The sequence below is a fragment of the Panthera uncia genome, chromosome D4, assembly GCF_023721935.1.
Source record: "Panthera uncia isolate 11264 chromosome D4, Puncia_PCG_1.0, whole genome shotgun sequence".
Taxonomy (NCBI): domain Eukaryota; kingdom Metazoa; phylum Chordata; class Mammalia; order Carnivora; family Felidae; genus Panthera; species Panthera uncia.
The window spans coordinates 37,683,093-37,700,789 of NC_064807.1; positions in this window are offsets into that span (position 1 = coordinate 37,683,093).

A 17,697-nucleotide genomic window follows, 5' to 3' on the forward strand; every position below is an offset into this window, starting at 1 on the left:
TCCCACCCCCCATCAACCCTCAGTTTGTTCTCAGTTTTTAAGAGTCTGAAGAGTTTATTTTTTGAAGTGTTTTCTCATTTATCATCCCTCGTCACTTCCCACTCCCTAACTAAGGATGTTCCCTCCTCTGAACTGCGCCCCCCCCCCCCCCGCCCCGTACGTGAAAATTCCATTCCCACAGTAAACTTGCTTCATTTTTGTGGTTTAAAGCTAAAAACCAAGCGTGAGAACATATAGTATCTAGTAAAAGCCAGCATTACTGAATGAACTCATTAAAGCCAAGTGGGAATTGCAACTCTGAAAATTAAAACATCTGAACATCTGTTAAAACTCAATCCGTGTTTCTTTGAGAAAAATAATAAATCTGATCGCTTTTTGGTGTAGCATCTCAAAAGAATAAACAAAGGAGCTTGATAAGTAAAATTAATTTGGCAGATGGTTCAATAAATTAGAATTGGGGACAATTCTTGGAAAGTTCTCCTAATTTCCTTTGAAAAGTAAATATAAACCAAGAAAATTCCCAAGCAACAATAGAGTGGAACTGGAGAACTGCATTTACCAGTAGTGGAAGAGGTGGAAAATGACAAAGAACAACTCTGTAACTTGGAAAGAAAAGTCAACGGACGTGTACTTTATCAACAAATACTTCAAGTTTTCAGGAAGGTTAACATTTTGGTTTTTTTTTAAACTTTACTTAAAGTTGTTTATTTGCTTGAGCTTTATTTTTTACAAAGAGTTTTTATCCCACTCTCAGAACAGTCCTTGTGAAGTTTTTTTTTTGTTGTTGTTCTTTCTTCTTCTCTCTCTCTCTTTTTGTTTTGCAATCAGCTTTTTCTCACAAGGGACAAATGAAATGTTTGTAGGATTTGTCAAAAAGTCAGGTTTGTGCAGAGTATACACGCAAAAAGCACTGCGCATTCCAGTGTTGCTCGAAACACATTTAACTCTTACGGTCCAGGAACAGCTAAAACTACCTCTCCTATTTATTATTTATCATTTTTTCCTCTATAGTTTCCAAATTAAGGTACAATTTCTTTGTCTTCTACTCAGGAAATTCCTTTTTTCTTTTTTTTAACGTGGTGGCAAATTTAAAAACAGTAAGAGAAATTCGTAATCGGTTTGGTGTGCCTTACGGGGAATATGATTCCATCGCTGAAACCACGTTTCCACAAGCCACGTCAGCACAGGTGTGGGGTGGCATCAAATGCACCTGTATGATTGGCCCCTCACAACCTGGGGTCCTAAAACATCAGCTCCACGCCCACCCCAGCCCATCACCATACTTTCTCTTCAATCAGAACACTCAGAGAAGAAAGAGATGCTCAGAGAATTCTCTGTGACCTTGTTGTTGCTTTTTTTTTTCCTCCATGACATCAGATGCTGCAAATAAGGCTGTCTGGCGTCCAGTTTCAAGCCATCTGGCTTTTGAGCTCCCAGCTATACTATAGATTTATCAAGTGTGTCTGATATTATTGTTGAAACCATATGGAAACATAAACATGAAGACCTGCTTCAAGCTAGGAGAGTTAACTCTCTAGAACACCAGGACTCCACTCACTTTCCCCCAGATGCTGCTTCTGTGCCTGCTGTTCCCCCAGTTGCAAGTTCCAGTGTTATCATCCGTCTTGCCATGTTTGAGGCATCTAGATTCTGGCCTGGGGTTGACATTGGATTCTTAGAGATTTCCTTACTCCCCTCTCTCCCCGTTCACAGCTTCTGCACAGACAGAGCCATGTTCCCTTTTACTCTTCCCTTCCCCTATCATTCCACCTCCTTCCCTCAACCCTCTTGAACAAATACTTCAAGTTTTCAGGAAGGAGTGGTTTCCTGGAGTGGTTTTCCTAGTTCATATCTTACCTCGAGAAAGGACACAGTAGAGTAGTGCTGACTTTGGATACAAAATATTTCCATGGAGCAGTTTAAACAGGGGATACAGGCACCTGGGTGGCTCAGTCAGTTAAGCGTCCAACTTTGGCTCAGGTCATGATCTCAGTTTGTGAGTTGGAGCCCCGCCTCAGGCTCTGCGTTGACAGCTCAGAGCCTGGAGCCTGCTTTGAATTCTGTGTCTCCCTCTCTCTCTGCTCTTCCCCCGCTCATGCTCTGTCTCTCTTTCCTTCAAAAATAAATAAAAACATTAAAATAAAAAATTTAAACAGGGGATACTATGTACAACTGCTTTTGTATTTTTTTTGTGTGTGGGTTTGTTTTGAGTTTTTAGCCATTTTTACAAAGTTAATTCAGGCACATGGTGCAAATTGAAAAACATAAAAAGGGTAGAGTTAACAATGCATTTCCCTCCCACTCTTGATGCCTATTCATGTGGTTCTTCAACTCAGAGGAAACTCAGTTTAGTTTCCTATGTATATTTCTAGAAACAGCTAAAAGATACACATATGTAAGCTGACATATTTATGATTTTTTTCACAGAAATGCTAGCATGCTATATGTACTTTTTTCATCTTTCCTTTTTAAGTTAGTGAAATATAATATAGATAATTCTCTATCAGCGTTACAGGGTTGTCCTATGTTTTCATTTGTGTTGCCATTTGCAATGGGCACAGAGTGTTTTATTGTATGAATGTATCATATCTTAAAAGTATATCCTTCCCTGGTGACTATTGATGTCGGTTCCAGTTTTTGTTTTTGTTTTTGTTTTTTTTTTTACCAGTACAGAGGTGCAGTAAGAATCTATGTGCATATGTCTATAACAAACTCAGAAAATTAGAAGGAAAGTCATTGGGTCAAAAGCTATGTAAATTTTAATTTTTAATAGGGATTGTTAAATTTCCCTCTCAAGAAATTATACCAATATATACTCCTTACTAGTGCCTAGCTTCTCTCTTGACCTCACCAACACTGTGTGTGTGCATGTGTGCATATATATATATATATATACAGTGCATATATATTTATATGTGTATAAATATGTGTATATATTATATGTATGTGTATATACATACACATGTAAATATGTATATACATATACGCATATGTATATGCACATACATATATGTGAATATATATATGTGTGTATGTGTGTGTATATATACATATATTTAGTTTACTTTTTTGTTGTTGTTTTTTTTTTTTTTTTTGATACCAAAAGAGCACTAGCAGGGGAGGGGCAGAGAGAGAGGGAGAGAGAGAATCCCAAGCAGGTTGTGCACTGACAGTGTGGAGCGGGATATGGGGACCGAACTCACAAACCGCAAGATCATCACTTGAGCAGAAACAAGAGTCAGTCGCTTAACTGACCGAGCCACCCAGGTGCCTCATCACTGTATATTTTTTAATGAAATATTTATATCTTTGTGAATCTAATAAATGAAAATATTATTTCACTGTCATGTACTAAGAGAGAAAACTGATAAACTGTGATCTTCCTAGCAGTGGCGAAGCATAGTTATTGAGTCTTCCTTATTCCTCCTGATTCCAAACCTCACTAGCACCTATGCCTTCAGGCTAGTTATTTTACCTTTCTAAACCTCACTTTGCAAATCAATAGTATTATCTTACTACGTGAAATTACCATTATATACATCAACTCAACCTTCATAACAAATCTACCGCCTAGCTGTAAGTAGGTTTTTATCATGGATGTGAAAAAAGTTTCTTCATCATCTAGACAGACATGAATGTGCCTCTTTATAGGGTATTATGAGAATTAAATGATAAACGGCACGTAAAGCAATTAGCACAATGTTTGGCCAGGACTCAGTACACATTGTTTTATTTTCAAGGGTGTAGGAAAGAGCTTTTATCACCATAGGTATAAGTTAATGAATCTCAAAATACGTGTAAAGTAGTTCACTTCTTATGGTACCAAACCTTTAAAAGCTAGAGTAAAATGTTTAATATTAATTTCTAAGCTGATGAATTTCAGTGTCTATTTTCCCTGTTATCTTTAGGGTTAACCACTAATTCTCAATGAAATTAATTTAAATGTACTGACTTTAAAAACAAAATGCTGAGGGGCGCCTGGGTGGTGCAGTCGGTTAAGCGTCCGACTTCAGCCAGGTCACGATCTCGCGGTCCGTGAGTTCGAGCCCCGCATCAGGCTCTGGGCTGATGGCTCGGAGCCTGGAGCCTGTTTCCGATTCTGTGTCTCCCTCTCTCTCTGCCCCTCCCCTGTTCATGCTCTGTCTCTCTCTGTCCCAAAAATAAATAAAAAACGTTGAAAAAAAAATTAAAAAAAAAAATGCTGAAATCACTCTTCAGGAGTAGCAGTGACTATTGGAAAATAATACTAAAATTAAAATTATTAGAGGCATCTGGGTGACTCGCTCAGTTGAGTGTCCAACTCTTGATTTTGGCTCAGGTCATGATCTCATGGTCATGGATCAAGCTCCATGTCGGGCTATGTGCTGAGTGTAGAGCCTGCTTGCGATACTCTCTCTCCCTCTCTCTCTCTGCCCTCCCCTCCTCTCTCCCTCTCTCAAAATAAATAAATAAATATTAAAAAATCTTTTAAAAATTAAAAATATTAAACTTAGAAGAAGATATCAATTTTTCTCCTTTTTAAAGGATATAGTCTAATACTTTTGTACCTATACTTAGAATTAACAAATGATGATAGTCTTGTCATTTACGATATAGTTACTCTTTGTATGCCTAAGTGATTCAAAATTACAAAGATGAAATCCTTCCATCTATGGAGAAACATTCCTATACCACCCCAAAGGTAAACCCTGTCATTAATTCAGAGTATATCCAGGCTCTGTTTTCATATATTCGCATATATTTTATTCTGTAATTTGTTACGTTATTAAACATATATTTTTTTACATCTATGTAGAATTGTTTATTCCTTTTAACTGAGATACAATTTTTTTTGTCCTGACTTGTAATAGTGGAGATTTGAATAGTTTCCAAAGTTTACTATCAAAAATGGTGCTACAATAAACATTATCGGACAAATTTCTTTGCTTGTAGAACGTATTTACCTAGAAGCCAAACTGCTAGGTCATAAGGAATTTCTCACCTTTACTAGACATGGATAACTTTAAAATGATTGAATCATTTATGCATCTACTGAAGTATATGGCAGTTCTCATTTCTTACATCTTGCCAACACTGTTGTTGGCTGAATTTCTTCTCAGTCGGATGAATATGAAATGTATCTTATTTAAATTTGTATTTCTCTGATTACTAGAGAAGATGAACATTTCTTTATATATTTACAGGGGTTTGTGTTTTCTCTGAATTGACTATTTCTATTTTTTTTTGCCTTTTCATATTAGTCTTTATGTGTTCTAGACACCAATCCTTTGAATGTTGACTATGTTGCAATATATTTCATCTGTCACTTTTTTGGGGGTTATCATTGTGTGTTGGGTGGTTTCTGTACAGATACTAAAATTTTTTTATGTATAACAATCTTTCTTTTATAGTTTTATCTCTTTCCATCTTGTTTAATAAATAATTCCTTAATCCAAAATCCCAAAATATTTTCCTCCTACAGTATGTTTACATGGAGTTATATTTCCATTTGAAATTTGTTGTATGTGTGTGGTAAAGAGCTACCCTTAATTTTTAATCTATCTGGCAAGTCAATAGTCTTTGTACCATACGTTGATATGTGTTGTATTTCCGCTACTGATTTGTAATGATATTTCTAGCATATATTAAGTCTCCTTTACCATCCTGAGATCTTGAGTCTGTTTCATTACCTATTATCTATCTCTGTACAGATATTACTATATCTTAATTATTATAGATTTATACATCTCAGTGTCACTGTTCTATTTTGTCAGAAGGGTATTTGGCTGCTCTTGGACTTTGCTTCCATAAGAATTTTAGTAAAAGTATGTCAAGGACCAAGATAAATTCTGTGACAACTTTTATTAGAATGTGTATGTATTTATCCTATTGATATACCAAGTATTTCTGTCCATCATTTCTTGCCATTCATTTCAATTTTTTTATGTTCTTCAAAAATATTTTGTAATTTCTACCCTAAAAGTCATGTATATCTGTTGTTATATTCATCCCTAACATATTATGGGTTTTGTTGCTATTATAAATGACATATTTTCTTAAATTAAATTTTCAATTTTGTTAGTGATGGTGATTAGAAGCATTATTGATTTTGTATGATGATCTTGTTTGTGTTCAACAATTTTGCTGAACTTGCAAGTTCTAGTAATTTCTAAAGATTTTCTAGTTAGATATTTATGTTATTTGCAAATAATGAATTTTCTCATTATCTTTCTATTTCTTATTTCTTCTTTTTTTTTTTTTCTTATTTTCTTCATTGGTTAAAAATTCCAGTATAATATTGAATAGCAGTGGGGTCATCATTGATTTACAGTGGCTGTTTCATCATTAAATGTGATGCTTACCATCGATTTTTGGTAAGATCCTCTATTAGATGGAAGAAATCTATCCTTCATTTTCTAATAATTTTTATCGTCAATGGGTGTAATATTTTATGAAGTGATTTTTTTGCATCAATAGAGATAATTATATGAAATTTTTCTCCTTTTCTCCATGAATATAGTTATATAGTAAATCACATTTATTGATTTTCTAATATTAAGCCATCTCTGCATTGCTAAAATAAATCTCACTTGATCCTGGTATGTTATCATTTTTAATACACTGTTGGATCCTATTTACTACTGTATTAGCATTTTTATATCTGTATTCATAAGTGAGGTTAGCTTATAGTTTTTTCTTCTTTCATAATTTTTTCCTGATTTTAAAATAGTTTCATAAAATGATTTTGATAGATTTTCCTCTCTCTCTTTTTTTGCACTTTTCCTCCTTTCTTTTGATCTTTTAAAAAATTCTGAAACAGTTTTCATAAAATAGTGACTCTCTTGCCTGGATACATGGTGGATGTGGGAGGATTTGACTATTAATTTTTTGGTTATTGATTATTCAGTTTTGCTGGATTTCTTCTTTAAGAAGTTAACATTAGTGATTGTTTTAAAGAAGTTTTTCATTTATTTTAAGTTTGCAGGTATAATGATCTGAAATTTCCCATTGTGCTGTATTTGTGTGATTTTTTTGTTTGTTTGTTTGTTTTAACTAGTAAAATTTTTTATTAGTGCAAACTTTTTTCATTGATTGATGTACTGGAAATTTTTGTTATTTCATTAGCTTTTCCAAGTAAATTGCCCTAACATTTGCTTGTTTATATTTGACTCTTTGTTAGTTTATTGTTCTCTGTTTCTGATATTGTCTTACTTATATCTCCTATAGGTTTCCTTTCAAGTTTTTAAAAATTCTACTTTTACTATTCATTCTACGTATTTTATAATTTCTGTTTTGTGTATCAGTTATTTGTGGATGTGAATTATAGTTTCCAAACAATATGTTTTAAATTAAAGAAATGTTTACTTCTAATTGAATTGCAGTAATGGCCAAATGCTTTAATTATGGTCCTTTCTCTACCCAGCTTCCCTATTAATATTGCCTACTTTGTATTTTACTGCCTCCCTCCATAATATTCTTATTTTGTAGTCAATCATTATTTTTCCGTGCTTTTCCCCTATTATCTTAAAACTTTAATTTTGTGATTTCAAAAATCTGTTTCACAATTCAAAATATACAAAAGGGTCTCTGGTGAATTTCTCTATAATCTTCATTCCTTCGCTTCTGAGGGTCCCAATCTTTTCAATTTCTTAAGTAGATGAAAGTTGTTAAACAGGGAAACATGTTCCAATAAAATCCCCAAATACATGTCATTATGGGCAGAGAAAAAGGCCTATGTGCAATTAATAATGCCCACTTTGAGGAGTTATAATTAACAGACGTTGTGTACATATACAAAAGCACTTAATATGATAATTGGGACACAATAAATGCTCAACCAATGGGAAAGATACACATTGTGTTAATTATTATTAATAAAAATGTATTATTACCATGTGTCCTTGGCTTGGATAGTAGCTGAGAATATAGGCTTATTGTCAGCCACTCCCAGGTCAGATTTCCTGTTTTGACACTTTCTACTTGTGTGATCTTGAACAAATCACTTTAATCTCTTGAATTGTCAGACTTGCCACCTGTGTAATAGGCATCATCATAATACCTACCTGTTAAAATGTTGACAATTAAGTGAAATCATGGATGTTAAGAGTGTGTACACCTAGGGGTGCCTGGGTGGTTCAGTGGGTTAAGCATCCGACTTTAGCTCAGGTCATGATCTCACAGTTCATGAGTTTGAGCCCCGCATCAGGCTCTGTGCTGACAGCTCAGAACCTGGACCTTGCTTCGGATTCTGTGTCTCCCTCTCCCTCTCTCTCTCTCTCTCTCTCTCTGCCCCTCCCCTGCTCATGCTCTGTCTCTGTCTCTCTCTCTTTCAAAAATAAATAAACATGAAAACAAAAGAGTGTGTTCACCTAAATCGTGGCATTGACTGAAAGATACCACTCAATATTATTATTATTATTATTATTACTATTATTATTATTATTTTAGTGGTGGTAATTAATGATAATTATACTTTTAAAATCATAGTGTTTATCTGGAGGACTAGCACTTGATCCAGTTTAGTCTGGAAAGATAGATTGGACGTGGGTCAGGAAATTTAAAGATCGCCAGGAGTGTGGCTCTCCCAGCCTTATGCCAAAGGAATGATCGTGTTCAATCAGTTTCTTGGGTGTTGTTAAAATTTGAAATATAAAATATAAATATAAAATATATTTTTTCCATTTTACAGAAAATGAAAATAGAGCTACCCAATTGATAGACGGGCCATCTGTGGATTGAGATCATGGGAATCACAGCCATGTTAACACATACTCCTTTATTCGACTTTCTGTTTCTCTTCAACATCAGCTCCAGGCAAGACTACAGATTTAAGTTATGCATGTAGTGGGCGGGAGAAGACTGATCTGGGTAGGAGGTAGGCGGACTGCCATATTCCCCCGGGTGATAGAGAAATCTTTTTATTATAATTTAATAGAAAGTGTTATGCCAAAAATATTTCCGTAAATAAATGCAAATGTTGGTTCTTGTTGAAAAATGCAAATCAGATGGTTTCAATGTTTTAAAGCTTACTTGAAATACCTTAAATAACAAGCACAAACATTTATGTGTGTACATATATACATTCAAATGTATACCAAATTAAGCACATAGAAAATGTTCTACGAAATGGCATAATAGGACCCCACCAGCATCCTGCCATCAGGCTGAAATTCAAACCAAATACTGCCACCCTGAAAGCACTGCGGGAACTTTCATCCCCATAGCAAGTATTCATTAGACCTTTTTGTAGGTTGTGTTTAAACAATCACAGCCCCAAACAGACAGAAATAAACATCTGGTCTGTCTGGCTGCATCAGTCCTATTCCAAAATATTAATCTTCTACTTAGAGGGCATCAAAACAAATTGCGCAGATTAAAAATGCCAGTGTCTGATCCAAAGTCTGACTCTTCTATATCAAGTAGAGCTGACTTGATCTTTTCTTTCCACTGTGGGGGCAGGAATTACAAAACTCTCTGAGAATTAGGATGTTGGCGTAAATTATGGAGACCCGATGGTTAAGCTAAATTTAAGATTGTCTGTTCCTTATAAGAACCATCTGTAGAACATAATGGTGCTCTTTGGATATTAGGTGATTGGCATAGATGATAAATATATACAATTTGCTTTATTAAAGCTTTCCTGACGTAATCAAAATATTTGCTGAGCTATGCGGGCCAATTCACTTCTAAATAATGTATTCCTGGGAATGAAAGACTGTATTTTAAGACTATTGGCTGATCTAGCAAATTGAAAACTTTCCCAAATAAAATGTAGATTGATGAAAGATTTCATATTTGAATTGTAGGCTAAATCCTCATTTAAAAATTTTTATGGAGAAGCAAAGGTAATGTCGGTAATAATAATAATAAACGTGATTGTCATTATTGTTATGTGGCCTGTAACTGGCACATAAATCTTATTACAACGGATACATAACAATAAACTCTACAAAGTAGTTGACATTAAGTAACTTTTCTTATTGGGGAATAATTTATCATTTATTCCCAAATTAAATGAAGTGTTTAATAAAATGGCATATTATGGCCCTCACGTGAACCTTTTGATTACCTAGAATGACATGCTAATGACACCAAATAGTTTATGTAACTAGTTTATGTAACTATCTCACCATTTGACCTTGGTCAGAAGAGTGTCCAAGTGAAGCCTTTGAATAACTTAGTAGAAACCTTCCTTGCCACAAATTGGAAAAAATCAACTGAGTCCATATTTTAACGATGACAGGTAGGTAGTGTTAATTCTGTAAACGTATTTCAGAAATTTAGGAAGGAAAGTAGAAGGCTAATTTATTCATTTACAATATTTAGATATCTAGTTACGTTTACCAGGCACTGTGCTACATAGTAGAGGTTAAACAAGGTATGTCTTCTGGCCTCAAAGAGTTTGCAATCCAGCAAAAGTGAAGTAGGACTGAATAAGCCCACCTTCGCTTAGGAGCCGGGCATATATGTATGGAAGATGCACTTAGAGGTCATGTAAGAGGACCTTTAACGCTGAGGTCCGTGAACATTTTCACGAGAGCTGAAGAAGGAATGAACATCGACATGGTTAACAGTATAGAAGCAGCATGCCCTGGGCTCCCAGGGGCAGGGGAGAAACACTGGAGGAAGTTCTTGATCTCTTGAGAACATGTGGATGCAGTTTTGATGAGAGATCTTGGTAAGATGGGAGACAAGAGCTGTAGGCACTCAGGCCTGACTCTGGGGCCGGAAATTAATCCTGCAGTAGAGCAGTTGGGCAACTCTAATCTAATTCTTAGTTGGCACACGTACACAGAAGTCAGAGGTTTGGGGCTCTGGGGCAAAGACGCAGAAGCCAGATGGGTGGCTCTATGGTATGTTAGCTGCACATCTGGTTACTTGCCAGGACATGGAGTTTTTATTACATATGACAATGATATATTATAAATATAACAATATAGCACATATTATCATTACCATTATAATTCCAGAGAGACCAAAGCTGAGCTCACCATGGAGATGACTCCAGAGTATCCGTGTATAAGGCAAACTCAGCGACCTGAGGGCCAGAGGTACTCCAGATACACAGGAGACAGCACAGCAGTTTTCAACCTTGGCTGCACATTTGAGTCGCCTGGAGAACTTATTTTTCATTTTTATTTATTCATTTATTTTTGAGAGAGGGAGAGAGAATCTCTTAAGCAGGCTACATGCTCAGTGTGGTGTCCAACACGGGGCTCGATCCCATGACCCTGGGGTCGTGGGATCATGACCTGAACCGAAATCAAGAGTCAAATACTCAACCTATTGAGCCACCCAGGAGCCCCGGGGGAACTTGAAATAGATGCTAATGCAAAGTCCTGGCCCCCAGAGATTCTGTGTTAATTGCCTGGGGTGCAGCCAGGCATTGGCAATTTTGTTTTTTTTCTAATTAATAAAATGTATTTTTTTTAGAGAAGTTTTAGGTTCTCAATAACATTGAGCAGAAAGTACAGATTTCTCACATACCCTCACCCTACCCTCCATAGGCACAAAACTCCTGCTCCATCATCCCATACTGTACAGGTACATTTGCTACAACCCATGAACCTGCGCTGACGCACCATTATCACTCAAAGTCCACAGGTTACATTAGGACTCACTCTTGGTGTGGTACCTTCTATGGGTTTTGACAAACATATGACAAACATATGATGATATCTGTCATCGTAGCATCATGCGGTTGGGCAGTTTTTTTTAAAGTCTCTCTTAGTGAGCCAGTGCTCTAGCAGGTAAGGAGTCACAGACACAGACTGGATATCCAGAAACTCCCAGATGTTACCGTCAACAAAATTACGATGGGTCCCTCACCGTCCGGGACCATTAACTTTTAGGCAAAAGCAGAAGAGTATTTCCGAGACTCTACTGACTGGAGGAGAGATCACTTGGTGAACAGTCTTCATTGTTTGTGGGAGATTCCGGAGGTCGGAATGTTGCCAGCAGTGCATGGAAAGAACTTTCAGGCAACAAACTTATGTATCACAAGGAAAGAAGGTGTTTGGAACTCAAGACAGATTTGATTTGGAAACCTATGTCAAGATTTGTTACGTTGAACAAACTGTCTCAATTCTCTGAGTGTTGGTTTCTGTATCTGAGCAACGAAGATGATAGTACCTAACTCGAAGGGTCATTGTAAGGACTGCCATGGGGATGATCTACAAATGGGTTCTATTACAAGTATTGCTGGCAGTGATTAAAGACAAGCATATAAACAATTTCTTAGCGGTATAATGTAGACCAGAGAATCATGAGAATTCAAGAGCAGGAAATGGACTGGTGGTAGAGTGGTCAGGCAACCTCTTTTTGGATTTTATAATTTCCATAACTTTGTCTAGAGGAGTGGGGGAGAGAAGGGTATGACCGACCGGTGTGACGGAAGACGTGGCCTGATGTCACTTGTTTGGGGGAAATGCAGGTCAGGGGGAAGCATTGCTGTGCTCTATGGGAGACCTCACAGAGTTGAGGCTGAACAAGAGGAGTTTACAGCTGTCAAGTGAGCAAGGCCTCTGAGTAAAGGCCACACTGTCAACACGAAATACACAGGTCGTATCCAGCGGCCTTTCGAGATGGTGGTAGTGAGACCATCCTACGAATCTGCAATTCATGCAAAAACCTTCTTTCTCCTTCATTTTCTCCTCCGTTTGTCACAAACTCTGTCTTTCCTGGGCATTCTCACTAAGAAGAGACATCTGGTTTTGCATAAGCAGAAATGAAATGATTTGTGACAATCTGTCACCAACAAAAAGGGCATTTTATCGCCATACTCAACAAAGATAACAAACCACCACATGCCAAATCTGTACTCTGCAAAAGAAAATGTTATGTCTATATATTTTATGTTACCAAAAAGCTACTGAAATGAGTTAGCTGATGAAACGAAAGAATCTGCTGTGGATGGCGAATTTGGGGCCCAAGAATGAAAATATGGATGTACGACATTATTATTTTCAGTATCTTTAAGAATTAGGTGTGCCTCATCACCAGTAGGTGTCACTGCAACCATTAAACACAGTCTTTGTTTCTAGAAAACTTTGTCCCATAAATGTTGGTGTAATTTAATTGCTAGAACATAGTTATGATAGGCATAAAGGATATTTATTCTGAAAAGCAATATATTTTATCATGGTCATGAACTTGTAAAAACATTGGCTTAAGGAAGCTAAAGTGTATACTTTAAATGGGCTTACTTAATACAATATACTGCAAAAGTAATAGAATCTTATGAGGTTTTAAATATATACAGTGGATTTTCCTGGATAAGATAAGGTTTGCTTTTCAGTTATTCTATAGAGTCTGATTTATAGAACTAATTTAATGAGAATTCATAGACCCAAATGTTACCTTCTAAATCTTTGTGCAATTGACATTTTTTTCTTTATAACGTTTCTTGTAGGTTTTGTTAGAGAAGGAAAGGAAATTAAGAATTTTAGCTTGAATTACATTAGTTACCCTCTTTTGGGTTTCTTTGGCCCTTTAAATATACGGTACCTGATACTAGGAGGCTAAATTCACTAAGCTCTTTTAGAGAAGCACACGTTAGTAGCTTCCAAGCATCTTACAGAGAAATATTGGCCATAACGAAACACTGATCTCTTTCCTTTTCTACTGTGGTTTTAGAGTTGATTCATTAGCGCAATCCTGCTGGCATTGCTGGGTTGAACTTTTGAACAGAGTATTCTCAATAGAAATCCTTGCACTTTGAAATTAATTTGCCTGCTGAAGGTGTTGGTGGTTCTTATTTATGCATAATTTAAGGGCTAGGTGTGTGAATGTGCCCCTAGCGACAATTTCATTGGCTCCATTTTACAAATTGAAACTGATGGTGGTGGTTGTGGTGCTTTTCAAGTGTGACTTGGGGGCAATCTAATTTACCTAAGCTGTTCAAAGGTGAACTCAATCTTTTCAATCATAAATTAAAAATCTATTCCAGTTTTGAAATCAGAAACTGCGCAAATTACATATCTGCAGGCCATAAAGATTCTCTTGCCCTGGCCTACCTCTGTTGATTTCATCAGGATAGACAAGACATTCCCAGACATCCCGTGTTTTAACATGTCCCTGTAACATCTAAAGTATTTTTGGAAGATCACATTGCCTTTTTTGCTGTATATACTAACGGGAACTTTGTGATCATCTTGCTTTTGCCTATCTAAGTAAACCCATCTATGATAATACTTTTGACCCGTTAGGTTACTGAACTGCCATAATATTAGCAGGATTTCTCCAAAAGATATTATATTACATGCTAAATATCAAACCTTTAGAAAATACTTAGCAAAGCCAACTCTGTGTGTGTTTTTCACACGTAACAATATATCCATGTTAACTACAAGATGGAGACACTGCTCTCTGCAAAGACTACATCCTAAACCTACACCGTAGATCATGGAGACACAGCAAACAGATAAAAATGTATGTCAGTCGACTGCATGATACACAAATCACTGTATTTGTAGCATTTGTAGTCAGTAGGATTCCTATGTGAAGTCTGATGCATAGCAGTTGTCAAAGACCAATCTCCCGGATACTCTAAAACTTACATTACATTGGACTTCAGGGATGAATAAACTTCAATCACATCACTGTGACACCGCCTGCCGTTCTTTCTACTTTAATTCACTCTGTTGGGATGCCTTTGACTTTCATTAAGGGTCAAACACAGGAAGTAATTTTGGGGGAACTTGTGTTAAGAATGAGGATGTGTTAAGCATGCTGGTCGTTGTTTGACGGAGTTCCAACTTTCAATCTTTGGGTCAGTAATGAGCTCTTTATAATTGTTTTCATTTAATTTTACTCCACAGTAGACCGTTTCGTAACCAGATTCCTCTCTCTCCCTCAACTTCAGCTTGTAAGAAAGCATAGAGCCAAAGTATGGTCCTACAGCAAGTGTGATGGTCTTTAGAGTTTACATTTTTACAATAACTTCATTCCTAAGCACAGTTGATTTTTTTTTAATCTTCCATACTCACTTATACTCCCTCTCATACTGCCGTATGTTATGTATCCTTGTAGACTCTGGAACTTTGGGGACAAAGCGAGGAGGGATATAAATAAAACACAACAAAAATAAATGGGGCACGTTTCCAGAATAGATCCTATTAGACTTAAAATTCACGTAGGTAACCATAGCTTAACCTCTGGAGTTTACAATAAAAGTACAAGAAGATAGTACCCACAGTTAAAAGGAAAAATAAACAACACTAAGACCCTTCTATAATACTTAAACTTTTCGACTGTACTAAGGATTGAGTCTGTACGTCAGTAAGAGGGGCGACACTCATGCAGTTTTCCAGTTAGTTTGAAAGATGTATTGTTAGGACTTCCTCCATTCAGGGCAAGAGCATCTGTTAAACTAGAAAAGGAGCTCTTGAGATTAGAAAGAGTAATCCATTGTTGGAGTTAAAGATATAGGCATAGATATTTTAAATTACTACACGACTATGAACAGAAATAATGCGTGTAAGACTGAAATTTGTGGCATATTTGAATTATAAAAACAAATAACTTAATTGAGCCAGAGAGGAGTTACCTTTCTGGGCTCAGTGTAGGGGTTGCTGGAGGACTGGGGGACAACCATCTGAATAGGGGAAATGAAGACTGATCTGGGTGGAGGAGAATGAGTAGACATTGGGCTAGGGCAAGGGAAAGTGACTCATTGAGGTCCCTTTCAGCATTATGGTTTTGTTATTTGATTTTGGACTCTGGGTATTCTGGCAAAATTTGCTAAATCTGAGACAGGAAATTGTCTTCACTTAAAAAACATTTGAATGATCTTGAAAATAGGAAAGATATTGTCAAAATAGAAGTAAAAGATTTCTTTTGTTTTAGTAATAGAATGAATAGTAAGAATAATGGGTAGATCAGTACTGTTAATAGTGGAATTCCTATTAAATTTTTAGTGTTCCATTGACACATCAGACAACTGATTCATAGAAGCCTTGATCCCAGGAAAAGATTTCTGTACTTGAAGATCTTTTCCTCCAAATATTAATAATTTTATATGATCACTTTTTCTTCTTCTTGTCTTTATTTTACAAATTTCCTAAAGGTTTTCAACCCAGCCTACAGAGATTTGTTTATAATTGAAAGAGTAAAAACTGTTTTAAGAAAAAGCTCTTTAAAAGTATGTAAATTAAATTCTAAAACAGTAAAAAAAAAAAAAAAGAGTATCACATAGGAAGATTTAAGAATTTCTTCTGCAATAATATGTCCCTGCTTCTCTAACTCTGTAGAGGTAATACAGTAAAAAATGGGGGAAAAGCACATATTTGTTATTTAGGCTTACATATCATCAAATGGATACGGGAGAAATATACTACTTTGAATTTTGGTTTTGGCTTGAAACATGTTTCTCCCTTTGGCATAAGGATAGGGTTAGTCATTACAATTTGTCATCTCAGAAGAGAGGAAAGCAATCATTTGATTTGGAAGCTATGCATTTTCCAAATGACCAACCTAAACTTTCTGTTTAGCTGCTTTTATAAATGAAAAAGAGGAGGCCACTCTATTAAAGTGACTGAGACACAATTATTCACTGAATCAATGGCAAAGTTAGGCTTGTATTCATCTCATCCCTTTTTGTCCCACAATCTCATTTCAACTATGGGAAATTCTATTTTTAAGTACTCATGTATCTACAACACGATACATGAAAATTTACTATGAGTTAGCTAGCTGTAATGGAATACTGGGTCTGGAATTAGACAGATCTGGATTTGAATTTTTACCCTCCATTTACTAGGCATGCAATTTTGGGAAAATTACTTTATTTTTCTGGATCTCAGTAATCTTTTCAAAAGGCTATTATGAGAACCAAATGAGAAGATTTATGGGAAATGCCTGGCAATTTTAAATGCTAAACAAATGGTAATCCCTTTCCTGTTCCTTTCCCAACTATAATTGCCACAGTGAAACTTACCATTTTTAATTGAGACTCATCACTGAGGGTAAGATTACCCTGATTCAAGTTGAACTGTCAGGAGTCTACCCTAGGCAGCTATTTTGTCCATTCCCTGTACTGTGAGTGGGTCATGAACACTCAGCACTGTATGTCGAGAGAGACACACATAAACTTGGAATCTAGAAATTTGCCAAAATGATTTTAATTTACTTCAAACTCTAAAGTTGTGTTGGAGTTCAAGATGTACAATTTAGAACTTAGGCTTTTCATTACTGTCTATCACTTCTCTCTTAATCCAGTTTATCTAGATGCAAAGTCAGAGGAAAAGAAAAGAACATGCTTCAAAAACAAGTCTGCATTCTTAGACTTCGAGCTTTATATTCAATAAATACCTGACGACTGGTTGCCAGAAAAACTTCATTTAGGCTCTTCATATTGAAAGAATAACACTGAACCTGATGGTATTTTTAGCAAAATGGATACTATGTCCCTAGATCATCTGATTAAATTTTGGGATTTTATGGAACACCAGTATATATAACTTCTGTATACTGTGTACTAGTCTCTAAGAGTACTGACATAAACAGGATTAGGTATCATTTGATCTGGGTGGCACAGAGAAAAAGAATCGTTCCTTAGCTTTTGTTGTTTTCATGGTCTTAAGAAGTCACAAAAATCAGTTGAGGGATGAGACACAGTAGATTCATAGTAATATACTGAACCTTAAAAATATGAAGAGGCCGTAAAGATCATGCCAAGGGAAAGCAGTGATATTTCTAGTCCCATTAATCTTAAAGCTC